Source organism: Anopheles funestus, chromosome 2RL (assembly GCF_943734845.2).
Source record: "Anopheles funestus chromosome 2RL, idAnoFuneDA-416_04, whole genome shotgun sequence".
In the NCBI taxonomy this organism is placed as follows: Eukaryota; Metazoa; Arthropoda; class Insecta; order Diptera; family Culicidae; genus Anopheles; species Anopheles funestus.
The window spans coordinates 87,572,393-87,589,412 of record NC_064598.1 but is presented as its reverse complement, the minus strand read 5'-3'; the positions used below and the strand labels follow the sequence as shown (position 1 = coordinate 87,589,412).

The window sequence follows — 17,020 nt, the reverse complement described above, 5'->3', positions numbered from 1 at the left end:
AGGAGAGCACGTTTGAGGAATGGGGCCATTGTGTGGAGTTAAAGGTTTCACGGTACATTAGCACCACCGCAGTGATTCCCCGTTGGGACGGTACTTCAGGTTAGGCGGAAGCGAACCATTTTGCATAGGCACATTGAGCGTGCTTTAAGCTTAGGCGCGGCAATGAATTAGTCGATAAAGTGGAGCATCATTATATCGCTGGTAATATTGATTAATTTGCCACTGGAAGGAAAGAGTGGACGAACTCGGCAAACGGTGTAGAGTGTAAAAATTTGAATCCATTAGCCCAATCAACAATTCAACAGGCTGCTGGACCGGGTAGTGGGAGACACTCAATTTGTTTACACTTTAAATTCACCCGCTAAGTATCAACTAAGGTTGAGAGTTATGAAAAGACAATTTTTTAATTACTCGAAAGGATTTTTACTTTGGGAAAGTAATTTCAAGCTAGAAATAAGTTTTGATGTAATTAAAAAGTTAATTAGAGCACCGATGGGGGAGCAAAAAAAATCTCCACGCCCCAAAAACGTTGCGCAAACAGCTTAGATTAACAAATCGCTTCTTTCGTCTCGTGTTTTAATACAATCCCAAATAAACAGTCTGGACGGGAAATGATAATAATAGAATGAGAAATGTCCCTTTTATTACGCACCCACTGTCTCGTGCGACCAGCTGCAGCTCGTTATCGTTGATGAAGGTTTTGCATTCCTGGGTATTAACAGGAAAGCATTATCCTTCCACATCCCAACAAACTTTTGCTCATTTTCACTCTTATTAGGACAAAGCAATGCAGAGGCATTTGTACGCCAAAATGAAATCAATCATAACATCTTTTTTGTCTGGCCTGGCTGCCAAGATATTTTTGACACTTCATTAATTGCTTGAAGTGAAATGGTGAATCAGTTTCTATTTTGGTTGTGTGATTACTTATTGTCATTACTATTTTATTATTTTTTTCAAATTAAAAAAAAAACATAAAAATATTCTACCAAGGTTTAAAACTTGCTTTAAAAACTCGAACAAATTATAGGATGGAGCCACACCGCTCTGGAGTGTATGAAACATGAAAAACTAACTATAATTGCTGTAGCTTATTTGCACGACACAAAGAAAAACCTTTCACAAATCATCCAAACATAAACCGCAAATAAAACTTCCCTTTTTTTTGCGTATCTCGAGAAGTAAAACAAACCATCCACAAATTAATGCGTTTGGCTGGATTTTGTTTTCTCCTTTTTCTACACCTTCCAACGGTAGAAAGTAAAGTCCATTACACGTTGGAATTGCCAACATGTACCCCCCAAAAAAAAAGGAAGCGCGTACGGTACTGGTTCTATCAACCAACTCCAGCACGGTGCAACATCATCCCCAGCGAAAAGTGATATAATTTCTAGACCACCAAGTACCACGTACTGTTGGCAGTACTGGAAAATGGGCGTGAAGGAAAGGCACGGTATGACATACTAAAGTTTGCACTTTATTCGCGAACCCATTTTACTCACATCTTTCCGCGCAAAAGTGTTACAATTCGTCGAATGGTTGCGAATGAGTTGAAAGATCGTAAAAAAAACCCCCCGGCCCGAGTTGAGTAACCGGAGAAACCGGTGCATCGACACAGAACAGAGCAGAGCTAAAAGAAACGGAACACAACGCTTCATCATCGGATTGTTCTTTTGATACTGCCATCCCCCCCGGTTTGAACAGTTAGCGTACGGAAAGGGTCCAAACTACTACAAAAAAGGGACATTCCACAAGTGTATCCGAGCTGGTTTGCCGGTTGCCATTTTATGCTCAGTGCATGAGGTGAAATTTATTAGAGCTGTGATTTTAACACCTGAAAATAGTGTCCAGGAAAGCGAAGTAGAAACCACAGAAAAAGCGTTTTTTTTTTGCTGTGAGGTAGATAGCGTACGTTTTCTTTTTAAATACATTTTTACTACGGGTAATTCATGAGTGTCGAGTATTGGTTTACTTTCCCTCGGTCGTATAAAGTGCAACATACTGGGAAAGAAAATGGAACTTTAGCATTTAATTGGTACGAATTTTGGTGTGGGAACGTTACGAGTTTTGCCAAACACTGTACAGAATTAATGGTTTGTAGTATTACAGCAATTTGTGATGTTAAATCCAATTTTATTCACTACTCTTTAAAAAACAATTCGTTATTACTAATAGTCCCCAATGGCCAAGAAATGCAAATTTTATTTAAAGTTTCCCAACAGATGGCGCTGTTATGACATTCTTTCCATATTAGTATCTCTGAAACGTGATTTAAAGGCGAAAGAACACTTTAAAATTAATCAGTAATGCCATAAGTAAACTTATTACAAACAAATAACAAGATAATCGTCCACAGATTAAAATCATCGCTTTCTCTTTAAGACCGTGACAATCGGAGCAGAGAAACGTGAAAACATCCCTTACAACGCACCACAACAACACATTGCCACAAACTTACCGCGCAAGCTACTTTCGTAATCGAAAACTTCTCCATTCTAATAAAAATACCGAAAACACTATCCAGACACTTGTTGTTTGCTTACCCTTTTTTCACGTCACGTCAAAAAAAGAAAAACTATACGGTACCGTATGTCACGCCATCTTTCGATGTCAATGAAAGGATACAACTTTGTCCTTTCCGTTCGTTCGCCATTTTGCTATAGTATTCCATCACCCGCAAAGTGTGTATCCGCAATTTAAGGCAGAAACTAATTTTCACTCTCAACCCCCTGTTTTCCCGGGGGGGTTTATCCCTGACGTGAGCATACACCCTTCCACGTGAGGTCGAGAATTAGCACATTAATGAAATTTTGGCCAAAATAAATTTACTTCCCCGAGTTTGATGCAACTGGTTATGAGGAGACTCTTTTTCTGTTTCTCCAACCCTTCCACGGAGTGAGTAAACCAAAATCTAGCATCCCTTATCACTAAACCGACTGGCATTCACTACTCGCTTGTTTAGTGTTGTGTAAAACTTCTCCTCCGAGCCTGGGAAGATGAATTCTGGGTTCATGTTTTTTGGCTCCACAACCCTCACCCTATGTGGCTGTGTTCAACCACTCGCGGACATGGCTCCAGCGCCTGGCTCTTGGGTGTTCGAAGCATGAGAGCAAAAGTTATTCCATCTGCGTTCATTACGTGTACTTCCGGCGCATGCTGTAGCTCAGCCGCCGCCGAATCCATCGTCATCTGGTTTGGTTTTGGAGTGGAACATGTAACAGACCTCAAATAGTTTGATAGTGGAAACTTCGACATGTCTCTCATGTCTCTAGCATTAATGGAAAGACGAATAAACCACACATTCGTCCTCTCCATTCAGTGCCACCTGTATTCATAGTTCCTTTCAAGTTGCGCTTTTCTTTACGATGGTCAGTTTTACTTTGCCGAGTACTGTGTACAAACTTGTTGCAATGCTATCGTTTTACATACCTTTCCTTGACAGTACGTGGATAAATAGAAATAAATAGGCCTGTAACGCAAAACAGTCGTCACAGCGTAATCTTTCTCAAAAGATTCAATGTTCTTGGAAAAGGAAAAACAAAGTTTGAATTGAGTTATTTTAATCATTGAAGTTATGCAATTGTCGGAAGTTTCTCGTCAGAGTGTGGTTGCAAGTGTAGGCAAGGAACTGAATGTTTCTTGACAAGTTCTTTGTGCATACCGATGCTAATAATGGAACTGTACTACACTAAACAACAACTTTCTTCGTAATGGGCGAATCAAATGTACAAACGTACCACTAAGAAACGTACCAACATCGATCCTTTACGTCAGCTAAAAGACTCTGCTTCTACAACATCTTACAGACGTATCTACCGAATGTATGACGCACAAGTTTGATTTATGAATAAAAGTGCTTTCCGTGCAACAGCAAAATAACTGAACTACATACGCTTCCCATTAAAAAAAACTCACCTTAAGAGCCTCACACACTCGTGCGGATTTGGTACATTTAACTTTTTACTCCTGCATTCCTAATTTAGCTACACTTTTGCCCATTAATATTTCTTGCCATACTGTTTTTTTTTTTGCGGTAGGCTCACAAAACTCTACCACAACGTAAAATGGAATCTGACTCGTCGAATGGTTCGCGTGATCAAACGATTCGTTTTTTGGTCCATTCCTTGCACACCTCACAACGGGAAGTTAATCGCCAAAAAGTATATTTTAACGAGGTCGATTTCATGCTTTTTTTTCTCTCGTGAATCCACCAAACAAAACTTCTGCCTAAGATACGTCCTTACTCATAGGCACGGGTTTGAGTGGGAAATTTGTGCTCGTGGCTTAAGCTGACGCTTAGAATGGTGAGTAGCAAGAAATAAAACTCAACGGTTTGATCGACAGGTCGCAGTTTGTTGCGTTTCATGAATTCCTAATCAAATGTCCCATTCATCTAGGTGGTAGTCTTCGTGTACAGGACATATGACTCGTGGAAAATACGTTTGTGGAGAGTACGAATGAATCGTAAGATGTCGTTTAGTTTGTTAAACAATAGGTGGCATTTGCTACATTTGACATTTCCTGAATTATGGAAGATCATCGATAAAGTTCTTGGCAGCCTAGCGAAGTTTTAAGGGATTTGTAGTTTGCATTGAGCTTCTTGACATTGTCGCCAATGTATCTAAAATACAACAGATTCTAAGTATGAAGAAGAATCTCTCTGTTGACCTTTCATTTAAGCTTGTATTACAACCCCAAGGATATGTTAAGGTATCCGAATAATAAATAGATTTTTTTAATTAATCATTAATTAAACAACACCTGTAAACTGTTCATATTAAAGCTTCTAATCTGCCACTCACACAGGTCATTTACTTTTCTATTTTGCAAAAAACCGAAATAGCTACAACTACTTAACGGCAGTCATCCTCACCGGGAGCGTCGTTCTGTCGCAGCTTAACCCGAGCATAAAACAGAAAGCTCCGAATTAGTCACGATTAGTCCGTATTTACCATCACCAACCCTTCGGGGACCCGGTTAGGCTGTCCTCCTTCACTCGAAAACAAAACAAACCCCCAGAAAGTAAGCAGAGCAATGCGAACATCGAACGCCGGCACAAAATCCTTCCAGCCCTCCCTTGCTCGGACAAGCCCAATGGACTGTTAACGACCGGGTTTAAGCTTTCTGTCAGCTTTGCGGTGGTGGTTGTTTTGATGCTGTGGGAAACTATCGTTGTTCCTCTGGAAGGAAAAAAAAAGATGAGAAAAACGACTCCCTCTTCTGGGAAAATGTGGCCGATTTGCACCGATTCGGTCGGGTGTGTCTTTGCGGTCAGATAGCAAATAGTCCTTGATCTCAATCCCGAGAGAGGCATTATCATGCTTGGGAGAACTGGATACTAAAAGAATCCCTTGCAGTACCGTAAACCGTGTATAGGCCGTAGCGATGCAGATCCGGATGCTAGCAAAGGAAAAATATCTACGCTGTCGTTTACGTGAAATTGACGTTACACATAATGTCGGTCGGTTCGGTAGTTATTCCCATGTTTGCCGCGTGTTATGCCATGTACATACAATGTTCGAGTTGACTGGGGAAAAACCCAGCGTCGAACGTTCACCTCGAACAACCCACATGAAACGAATTTCCACACGAAGCCACCCGGTTTACTAGCGGTGAGAGCCCGCTCGTCCGGGAGTCACCTGTCCAGGTAAGTGTATAATACATTTCTATATCTCGTAATCTCGTACGGATTACGGCACTCGCCATGGTCGACCTCTACCATGGGCCCGGTACACGAGCGTGGCAGATTAAAACCTTGTTCTCGATGGGATTAACGTCTGACTTGCTATCGAAGATCAGAACAGCTAAACGTCGGTACATGGCAAGCTATGACCTGTACACTTTTCCAACCATGGTGTTAAAAAGGAGCAGCGATTCTTTAGTGTCCTACCGTAACGGATACATTTTAGCGTTCCAAAAAGCGGCATTGAACGAGTAAAGCAACTTGCGCTAACTAGTGAAGATGACGAGTATCGTCACTATGTTTAATATTCTATGTGCTACTAGAGCAGGTAGGTGGCTCATTTTAAGTAAGTACTTCATACGTATCATGATTCTAGTTTTTAATTTTAATATTTAATTAATAAATATTTTTTCAAAACTACAAACAAATACAAAACTACGTCGTGTCATGCAAATAGCATACATTCAGGCAAAGTTTCCAACAAGCGAAAAAAAGTATGCAACCTGAATGACAAACGAGATAAAAAGAGCTTTTGAGAGTGCCAAAAATATCCTAATTGAATACTAATTTAGTATCTTCAAGACGCTTTTATCAATTTACCACAATTTGGAACATTTTCTAATATGGATGAACAAAAACCGTAGGCCTGCTTACAAGCTTTTGCCGAACATAATAATTAATTTATTTCTAATCTCTCGCATCAGCTTCTTCCCATCATTTCTCTGCGTGGGTTAATGGGTTAATCGGAATATAATCCGCAGCGCAAGCAAGCAACCCAATGAAAGTGAAAGCAAGATGAGCTGTACAATACACGAGCCCGCCGCCAGCCTGCCAATTTCAAACATGTGACTTTCCTAACGCGCTAATGTGACGCACGATAACGCACCGTTTGTGACGTGAGCTCGCGCCCGCCCCCGTGTTTGTGTTGAAATGTGAATTTTATCACACATTCGGTATGGAAGATGGTTATTCTTTGTCTGGGGGAAAATACCAACAGATGCCACACATGGCTCAAGGTTCACAGTGAAAATTAATATAGAATTAATTAATTATTATTGTTGCGGCACGGTGCTTTCATCTGAATGTCATACTGCACCGTCCTGAGGTGGGTGAGAAGTGTTGCTTGCAGCAGTTGTTGGATAAGTGTCTTGTGGTGCGATTTTTATCCATTACTAATGATATGAGCGCGATGGTAATCATGTCAGGAGTGTGCTTCATCAATCAAGCTTACCTAGCCTTACTCAGCGTTATCAAGTGTTGCCTGATCTATCTAATACTATAACAATTGGTATTTTGTGTAAGAAAAAATTAATAACTGAGCTCCAAAAATTGCTGTTCTCAAATAGAACTAAATTATTTTGTTTAGCCACTTTTCTTATACTTAGTTACTTAATCACGGTTAGTTCTCACAATATATTTTTATGTGTGCTCAAAAACGCACAAAGGTATGCAATTTTGAAACAAATGTAGAGTATTAGGGTAAGTTCGGTAGAAACATCGGTTTCACACAACAGTACGGCTACAAAATCCTATACGTACCGATCTCAAGTAGCAAAAATTGACTATTCCCAATGTGATAAAAATAAATCTAGAATATGGCCTGACCGTTCCTTAGGAATAAAAAGCATGTAGAAATAAAAGGTATTAAGAGTGACAACATTGCATACCTGTAGGCGTAGTTTCTGTCTGCATATACCCATCGATCACTTGCACAAATTGTTAATTAATACAATGCCTTCAACTAAAATTACAACTTCATCCCTGTTCCATTCCCTATCCATGCACTCAATGTCACCGAAACCACTTGAATATCCGCTTTTTCCATTTTTCTCGCAACGCGTCATAACTCGTACGACGAAACAAAGGACATTAATTTTCACCCAATTACCGACAAAATGAGGCGTATTATGATAAAGTGCTCCGGGAAGCGATTTCATACTGGCAACACTTTGCAACTTGATATCTTTATGAGCACGGGATTTTACGAGCCGAATCCTTACCCTTACTCCAACTGTAAGGGGGTGCGCTCGTTTCGATAGGGTGCGAACTAAACCCGATCGTTCGTGGATTCTTAGCGTCTTTTCCGGGGAAAACTAAGGAATGGGTTGAGCATATTGGAGCGAGGCAAAAAATCGTCTTGTCACAGCATATGTCGACGTGATTGAGAGGAATGTTCCCATTGATTGTTGTAGCATGATGATTTACATCCTTCAAAACCTCACACCACAGACAGCTCCGGTGGTGTGGTCAGAAAGCGTAACAAGAGACTGACCGTTGCATCTTGGACTGGAGGAAGCTAGAGGAAGAGTTATGCCGGTGTCGTTTTGCTATACCTAAGGATGATTTATTTTAATTTGATGATATTATGGTCATCATAAACGTTTTGTAGCATGTGTTACAAGGGGTTTTTCTTCTCTTCGGTCAAAATATGCCCTTCATGTTAAGTACTTAAAGTTACAGGGTAAGGATAGAACTTTAAGATGACAATAAGGTTTTGTAACAGAAGGTTTTCCTACTTATTGAATCAGTCTACTGTAAACATTATTCCTTTTATAATATAAATATTAAACTGGGTTCTAAAATGTGTATTTTCCACGTATAAATATATTCAAAAATGTATTCCTTTACTCATTCTCTGGGAGCCCAAAGACTCATATTTTCCCACGGGGATGTTAAAATCAAACCATTCAATCATGCAAAAATGACATGTCACATTTAACCGATCGATGTTGCCGCTCAAAACGAAAGAAAAAGGGAAGGATCAATCGTTATAAATCCGATGATAAATCCAATTATTTGTCCTACGCAAACGGTAGGGTTTACATCGAAGGGAGGAATGTGTTGTTTTTATTTTTTTAATTTTAACGTAAAAAAAGAACTTCAGAAACCATCCAACAGAAGAAAGAAGGAAAAGGAATGCATACTGTAAACAAGTGCGATTAGTCCTTTTCTGAGTAGCCGGTTGAGTATTTGGGGTTTTGCATTCGTCTATGCCTTGGCCGGATTGTGTTTGCGCGGTATAAAGTCTGTATCCGTAATGATCAAATATTCAAAGGAAATTGAACATGTAAAAATGGGGAAAAAGGCAGACCACCGAGCCACTATCGATATTCGTAACTGAAGAGTTAAGCTTGCAAGAATTTCTTTCGTAAAGCGAAGCAAAATCATGAGTAAAATTTGATAAAAATTCAAGAATAAAAATAATTATTTTGTTGAACATTCTAAACATTGAATAAAACTCAGAAGCGTCACGCTGGCTAGCAAAAATTGCATCAAACAACAATATTTTTATGCGCATTTTCCATCCTCATCAAGAATAAACTTTTTGCTAATAATCATTTTTCACCCCAAAAACAGGGCAATGCTTTACAAATTAGGATTTATAATATGGATTATGAAAATGAGAAAACTTTACACCTTAAACCATTGACCATTGTCCAATTGGTAGTACGCAAGCCGGTGTATCGCACCTCCCATCTCCACAAAGCTGTTCGTGTGGTAGCGCAATGAAATTCCTTTGGCATCACGTTCACATTCCGATGTGAAGCATCCAAAAATGCCATTCCCGTCCAAGAAAAGCACAGCCCAGCGCCCAAAACAAGCAACTCTCCAAGTAACTGAATTAGGTGGAATCTTTTTGGGCTTACCAAAAAAAAAGGTTTTGGGTTTGTCGTTCGTTCCTCTTCCTCAAAGGAGTTCGAGTTGAATATTTACCGAACGGACATTGGCAAATTGTTTCCGGATGCTCATGTTCCTTTGGAGTGCGGGCTGCGTGAAGTGATTCAGCATCATTATTTGCAATAAATTTAATGAGCCCACTCAGAGGTAAAGAATTTCTTGAAGTATCCGGACATAAAAGGATCCGTTCCGTTATCAAATAAGGGGAGGTTGAAAACCAGTTCAGGAATCTTCAAACCTTTTTACGTTTGCCCCCGGTTGACCAGTCTCATCTCACTGCTAATAAACTTCACTTTTATACTTTGCCTGTTGATGTTTGATTAACCTTCGACAGTTGGGTACCGTTTTGTGTCTCTCGATAAAGCTCTTTTTCACCTTTCGCCGTACCCTCTGTCTGGGAAGTTTTCACACTGCGTAGGTAACAAACGTACCAGCGTGCTGGGAAATTGCTGGAACAAATTTTGGCATTTACTTAGCGGTTACTTTGGACGCATCTATACGGTTACGCTTGCTTCCAACGCCAGCAAGGAGAAAACAGTAAAAAAAAGAATCCTTTTTCCAAAGGAAAAGCATGGGAAAATGATTTTCAGCTTTGATTGAAAAGTATGAACGCTGTCGTGTCCCTTTATAATGAAGCTTTTGGTAACTTTAATTAATTAAGGTCGCGTGGAAATCAGCCCTCGAAGATGCTATAAAAAATTATAGCATTTTCCACAACGTTGATTAATTAGCTTGAAACGATGTTTTTAATGCCGTTTTAGATTTTTTTTTATGAGTTTAAAGATTTTTTTATGACTTTAATAAACAAATACCATTTGTTTTATTTGTTCATTGTGGTATAATTCCATGTTAAAGTTTGTTTAAAAATATTCCTATGTACACCACTACACAGTTGTGCTATATTGACTGGTTTATTTACTCTCCCCGTAAATTCCCTTTTTCCCCAATAATAAATAAAGTTCTATGTTCAGCGATACGTTCACCTTGTTGGTTTTTACTGTTTAACTTCCCAATTTAGGGCAGTTCGATTATGGTAAAACAGTGGCCAGAAAACTTGCTGCCTCTTGTTTTTTTTTTGTGTTGCTTTAAAAAACAAAAATTCGCTACTTTTGCACCCGTTCGGTAGCAGTAAAAAGATCAACATTGGCACTGTGCAGCAAGTCTAACGTAAACACGGGCATACTTTTTCCCACTGGTGTTTACCACTGTGGCCATTTTCCGCACACCTGCCACAAAGTTTTGCGCTTTTCCTGCAAAACGAGCTTCATTTCTTGCTTGCTCTGTTCTATGTGGCTTGGGCGGGGGAAAGTTTACTCTCTCTATATCGGGGACCTACACGGTTAAAAGAAACATTTTGTAAATTCATTACTTTCAAGGACTTTTGTCCTTTTTTTATCAAAAGAGTCTTGCAATCAAAAAGACCAACCAAATACATTCGACAACTGTTTCACTTTCATCAATATTTTACAGTAGCAATTCGTTTACATTTCTTTTTGCTTCTTTTTTTTTGTTGAGATAAATCCATTTAACTCGATCACAAAAAAAAGAATGTGGCGGGAAAGTTCAATCATGAGATAATCGTTCACTTTCTTTCGCGTTAGCGCCATGATTCCGTTCATGCCGCTTTCGGGTGGAATCGATGTACAAATTCTCGAAGATTTTTCGATACGTAAGGAACGACAACTTCGGAACGGCTGGTTTTCCAACCATTCAAAGCAAATAAACCTTGAAAGATCGCCGTGTAACGCACGACGATTGAAGAAGCATCAGTGGGATGCTATTTTCGGGGTGATTTTCTTTAAAATAAATGTTGCCCCAAGGAACTCGGCAAGGAAAGTTTGGTTCAATCGGTGAAAGACAAATACCAGTTTAATCAAATTGAATTTCAGAAATGCGTTTCCGAAATCGTAAAGCAAACGTATTGATATTAGATTTGATCGGTTTGAAGTAAAAATGTTTAAACAATTTCTAAAAAAGAATACATATATTAAATTGCTTTCTACAACAAAATTTTCCTCCTTATAAATTGTTTAATAGGCAAACAATTTCAAACTACGAAAGGCGAAATTCATACAACAAAAACGTTTAAGAAGAATCGGGAAGCACTCTTCAGCCTCCTAGAAGCTACATTCAGGTGCTGGGAATAATAATTTTCTTTGAAGGGAAAGTCGACTTTTCATACACTCGGCCACAACATGCTCACCCGCAGTACTTGATGGCAGCGATACAGTGAATGGTTTGTTTTTCCAGTCGAATGATTTTTCTTTACCCCAAAAAGTAAGGGTGGCATAAGACTGTGACGACCGCAACTCACTGTACCATCGTTTCATAGGCGCATGAGGGACAGATCCATCTCAGCCACGGTGTGTTGAAAATTTTGCGTGGGAAAATCAATTGCACGTTAAATATGTGCCTAAAGATGCTGACAGGGAACGAAACCATGAAAAACCACTGACGTGTGTAAGAAGCACTTTTTTTTGTTGGGTTTTCAACTGGAATTCCTCACAGGAACGCATTTGCCATTTCTTTTCATGGTGAATCGGATAAGTGAATGGTTTGTATTATATTTACTTTATGCAAATGCATATTTAATAAAAAATAAAATACGATCGCACGAGAGTAGATTCAAAAATAAAGTAACAAAATTTCAAAATTCCATTTCACATTAAAACAAACTTAAGGTGAATGGACATGGATAGGCTCGAATGAATTTTATTATGAAAATTCAAAAACAAACAAAAATGGTCTCAAATCAATAGCTTTTATTAAAATTCAACCAATGACGAGTGTGCATTGTGGTGGAATGAATAAAACAGTTCAAGGTTGTAGGAAGAAGCAATAAACAATTTTATTCATAAACGCGTCACTAAAACGCGATTCATTTCCGAAGTCATTTACTTTTTAACCTTTTATCCATTATTTCTTCCTTTTTTTTTGAAGTAGCAGAAGGTTACATTTTTATTACTGGTTGTTATTGTTCACATTTTTAACAGTTTTGTACCGATAATTTGTTTCTGAATAATAAATAATTGTTTCGTTTTAACTCAATAACAAAGCCCGTTGATAGGTTTATTAGTAAGATGAAATCGAATCAATTATTCAAAAATAATTTATTCTCACATATCTACGTCAAACGGATTACGTTTAACTCCCAAAAAAGAATCCAAATTTAGAAAAAAGCAAACTTAAAGCTATATTTGTCAAGATTATTAAAGGGAAAGCACAGTAAATTGCGTCATGTACGAATCAGAAACAAACAAAACGTTTGCAAAAGTGTTTAGAATAACTTTATCGAATCGATCATAATTACACGCCTTATGACACACCATCAATAAAAAGTGTTTTAACATTTTGAAACCATGCAAGGAAGTTGATGATGTCTTCCATGTTCTGCGTGTGGAAGGAACCACATTCGCATTTTGATCGATAATTGATGCGCCTTCTAAAAAAAACAACCGAAGGTTAATAAATGACAGCAATCGAAAACAAAATACACCAGCCAGACAAACCAGCATAGATAGAGAAAACAAAACGTTAACACAATAAAAAAAAGCCACAGCCGCCAGCTGGCCGAATCTGTGTAGCTTTGATCATGATTTTATTGCCTTCACAATATGCACAAGATGGCTTCGCCGACCTATCGATCCCTGAGGCTGAAGCATTTTTCGTACCAAAAACCAATATATTAAAAAAAATACAAAAAAAAACGCTTACAAACCTGTTCGACTGTTGTGATGGATCAAATTCGTTGGTGTGAGATGGTAAAACTAGTTGCCGCCGGTACTCATAAACAGCACAAAACTTCCCACTACTACACCCTGTGCCACGCTTCTCTCACGAAACCACACCAGTCACTAGTAGGCAAGTAGGTGAAGTAGTGTTTACTTCTTCCCCCCGTTGCATACAATGGCCCAACTGTTTACTGCACTATTTTGTTACAACTGGTTGCAAAAAGTCTTGGCCAGATATTTCCACTTCGTTTGATTTGTGTTTCAAAATATTAATTACTTTCTGCGAGAAAACTCGCACAAAATCACTGTTTAATTTTCCACCAAACTAGAAACAAACGCACACAGCACTCACAGCACACTTCAACACTTCAAAACGCACACAGCAGGCGGGTTTTTGTGAGTGTATTCGGTTCGTTAGTTTCTTGCTTTAATATTGACCTGTCAAAAAGGAATAAACCATTATTTTCTCATTTATCCTGTTGAGCCGTAAATCGAAAACTTTCATTCTTTGTTGCGAATTGTTTGTTACTGTAACGGCAAGAAAAAAAAGATACTTAGCAGTTACATTTTTTTTCTTATCTTAAAAAAAATTAATGTGAATAAACCACATCTCAAAATACTGCGCGCCGAGTGATAATCCTTTACGAAGCTACTAAAAACTGCTAAATGCCATCACGAAAGCATATCACGTGCTTTGCTTATATTATTTTTTTCTCTGAACATGTTTTTTTTTGTGTGCATTTTTTCCACATTTTACTATTTCCACGAGCCGAAAGGCCGAAACTGACCGCAGGTTCGTGGTTTCATTTTCTAACCGTTTTTCTTTTTTACTTGCATTTGTGTGCATATTCGCACTGTTCTTTCTGGATGAACCGATGCGTTCGGTAGAATAGTGAAACTCATTAAAGAATGTTAAATTATTCGCTTTTTAACATTGTATTATGTTCCAGTACTGATAGGAGAGATAGACAAGAAAAAAAGGCATTGTTTTGTTCACTGCACATTAAAGATTTTCATTTACAAATGGAAGAATTTAATGTTTTTTATTATATTGTTTCAAAAATATAATAAAAAAAACATTTCTATAAGCAAAACTTTTCTACATGTTTTGTGGCTTATTTTAAATCGCAGAATGATTTTTTTTTACTTTTTAAAAATTTAATGCGTTATTGTTGTAACTTTTTCACTTTTTCACTTGACCTAACACCACCGTACGAAGCAACGTTCGAAAACTAACTGATCAATCGCACGCTAAAAACCACGAGACACCGACGACCGGCCAACCTGTTCCGGATGTTCGATGTGAACGCTAGCACTAGCACGAACCAACTGACTAAATGAACGAAAGATTTCTGTACTTTTACTCCGTTCTACTCGACGGCAGCAACGGAACGGCCGGGTCCGTACGAAGGATTAGCGGAAGGTTACAGACGGTGCCCGACAGTGGGTGGATGGGTTGCCGTATGTCGGTCGCTTTCCCGGCAAAATCTCACCAAAAACGGAACGGGATGCTGTTGGCTCTCCCGTGCTTGATGCCTTCTGTCTCTCTCTCTCTCTCTTTCTCTCTCGTTTCGGTAAGCGTCAGTCTCTTCGGCGGCTCGCGCCATTGGCTTCGTACACACGACGGCTCATGAGACGTCCACAAAAGCCGAAGTCATACAAAATTTCAAAAAAATTGGGTCCTGTCCTGGACGCGTCCACAAATCGCGAAGCGAAAGAGGGTTCGGGAATTATACCTGAGATCTTCTCGAAGTGAAAAAGGATTCTGAAATTATACCTGCGATCCGCATTAGAATACCACGTACGCTGCATTCGGGATAGCACTCGGTAAAGCGTTGTTTTGCTTAAGCGTGCAGTAAGCATAGAGGGTTTGTTTCGGCTTTCTACGAAGTTACTTGTGGACGTGGGCAGGGCGTGGGCGTTCCGTGTGAGTGGTCGCATTCGGTTGAATCATATGTTTGTGCGATCTCTGCGTACCGATTCGGCCGACCGTCACAGAGGCTTCGTAAATAGCGTGTACGCACTTCATTCAGCGTGCTACCGCACTGGGAAGGATTACTACTTTCGGCTTCACGACTCCTGTCACCGATCACGTACTGGTTGATTTAGTTTTGTGTACTGGCAAAATACGAACTTTCGAGGAGACTTTAACCACCTTGTTCTTTTTTTTTATACATATGCAGAAAGCAAAACGGCTGCAAAACAGCCAAGAAACGATCGACGCATAATCAATATTCCTTAAATCGGTCAATACACGATTGTTTGTCCCATAAATTACAATCGATCCTTCACAGTCACCAGCACTAATATGCTGCATGTATTTGATGATATTTAAAAATACTATTTTTTTTAAATTAGTATTTACTTTAATAGTCGTCGCCAAAAAGGCAATAAAAAAAAGGTCGGAAAAAACATTTTATTTAATTATAATGTAGTAATAAAGACAAAATTGGTGCCCCGCTGTAGTTGTTTTTGTTAAAGTTTTTAAATCTTTGATCTTAGATAGCGTCTGAAGGATCAAGACTAATAGATGACTCTCGAACTGACCTCATACATTCCTTTGTCATTTGTTATCCGTCCACTGACACGCTGTGGACGTGTAAATTAACACTGAAGTAGTACATACTTTATGCAATATCGTAGTAACGATTGTAAGGCACGATCGCATGTCTTTGTTTGCTACCTAGAATGCATCCTACCGTTTTTTGGGAAGGGAGTGTCACTAGCAGCTCTAAACTCCAGAACCAGTTCGGCTTGATTTATAGCCCGTTGCAAATTATGGACATACTGGTACAAGGACTTTAAGCAAACGCGGAATGGAATCATGTTGCGAGATCAAGGTGTCGGTAACATCGCAGGAAATAATACTAATACTAATACTTAATACTAATTAGCAACAAATCGTTTGGAGATGAATACCGTTTGAACTACCGATGTAAGTACTACAAAATGAGAACACGGAAAGGAATCCCCGATTGGTTGCATTGCAATAAATCTAGCAAAACAACACATTTTGCTGTTATGTTTGATTAGTTGACAAGCGTATGTTGGCACAGCTGATTGTGTCTCTCTGTACGGCTGTTACACGCCTACAGCGCTTGGACTGGTCACAGTTCGCATTTTACGATCATCATGACTAACCTTTCGTGTCAGGTCGCTTCCTTTTGCACAGAAGCGGGAAATCTCAACGAATGAAAAACCGGGGATGTACGGTGTTGATCATCATTCGTACACAGTTTACAGAAACAGTTATTATAGTAATGAATAATGAAATGAAACATGATCATCACAAAACATTTGTACAATGATTAATCGCTGACGTCAATGTTCTGATTTCGTTTTATTAGGTTTTTTTAAATTCTCAATTTATTGATGATTGTAAAACGCTGATACTATCCTGCATTTTGATCGATAAACTAGGATCGTTAATGATTATGGGTCTTCTAAGTAGGATGCAACAATAAAAAGCCATAAATGTAAATCGGAAGACTTGAAAATTAAACAATAGATTGTCTTTGTTCCCGAAAACCAGTTTTCAAACCAAACAAAACTTAGCAGAAATCCATATTTTGTTCAGTAAAACAGAAATCCGAATAAGTTCATTTGTTGGTGAATTCTTCAATTATGGCTTTATGCATTTTATCACGTTTTTCGTGCTATATCAATGGAAGCAAACAATTTTCCTAATTAAAATGAAAACAATGTGCAACAAATTAAGAATGTAGTACAACAATGTTAAACCACGCTTCTACCATAAAATGATACAAAAGTACCATAATTTTGGAAAATGGAGACACATACAAAGCGTTAGCTTCTAATTTGAAGCTCTCAACTGCATCTTTATTCCATTTTAGTGAATAATTTCAAAGTCAACGACGTGCGATGAAAGCATTATTTGTGTTGATTATCTGGTAAACAAAACGCCATA

The 17,020-nt window shown here is 38.7% G+C and overlaps 1 protein-coding gene across 3 annotated transcripts in view; it reads right to left on the bottom strand.

Moving 5' to 3' along the window:
* The window catches only part of LOC125765250 (nitric oxide synthase), an 84,654-nt gene extending 70,006 nt beyond the window's left edge, over window positions 1-14,648 (bottom strand). The window contains exons 1-2 of one of the 3 annotated variants that reach the window (XM_049430175.1): window positions 14,240-14,648; window positions 13,080-13,530 (exon numbers count right to left, since the gene is read on the bottom strand). The gene's annotated coding sequence lies outside the window, so the exon portion shown is untranslated. The remainder of the gene's footprint in view (window positions 1-13,079; window positions 13,531-14,239) is intronic. The other 2 variants (XM_049430177.1, XM_049430178.1) reach the window with 2 other exon arrangements.
* Between the last annotated feature and the right edge of the window lie 2,372 nt (window positions 14,649-17,020).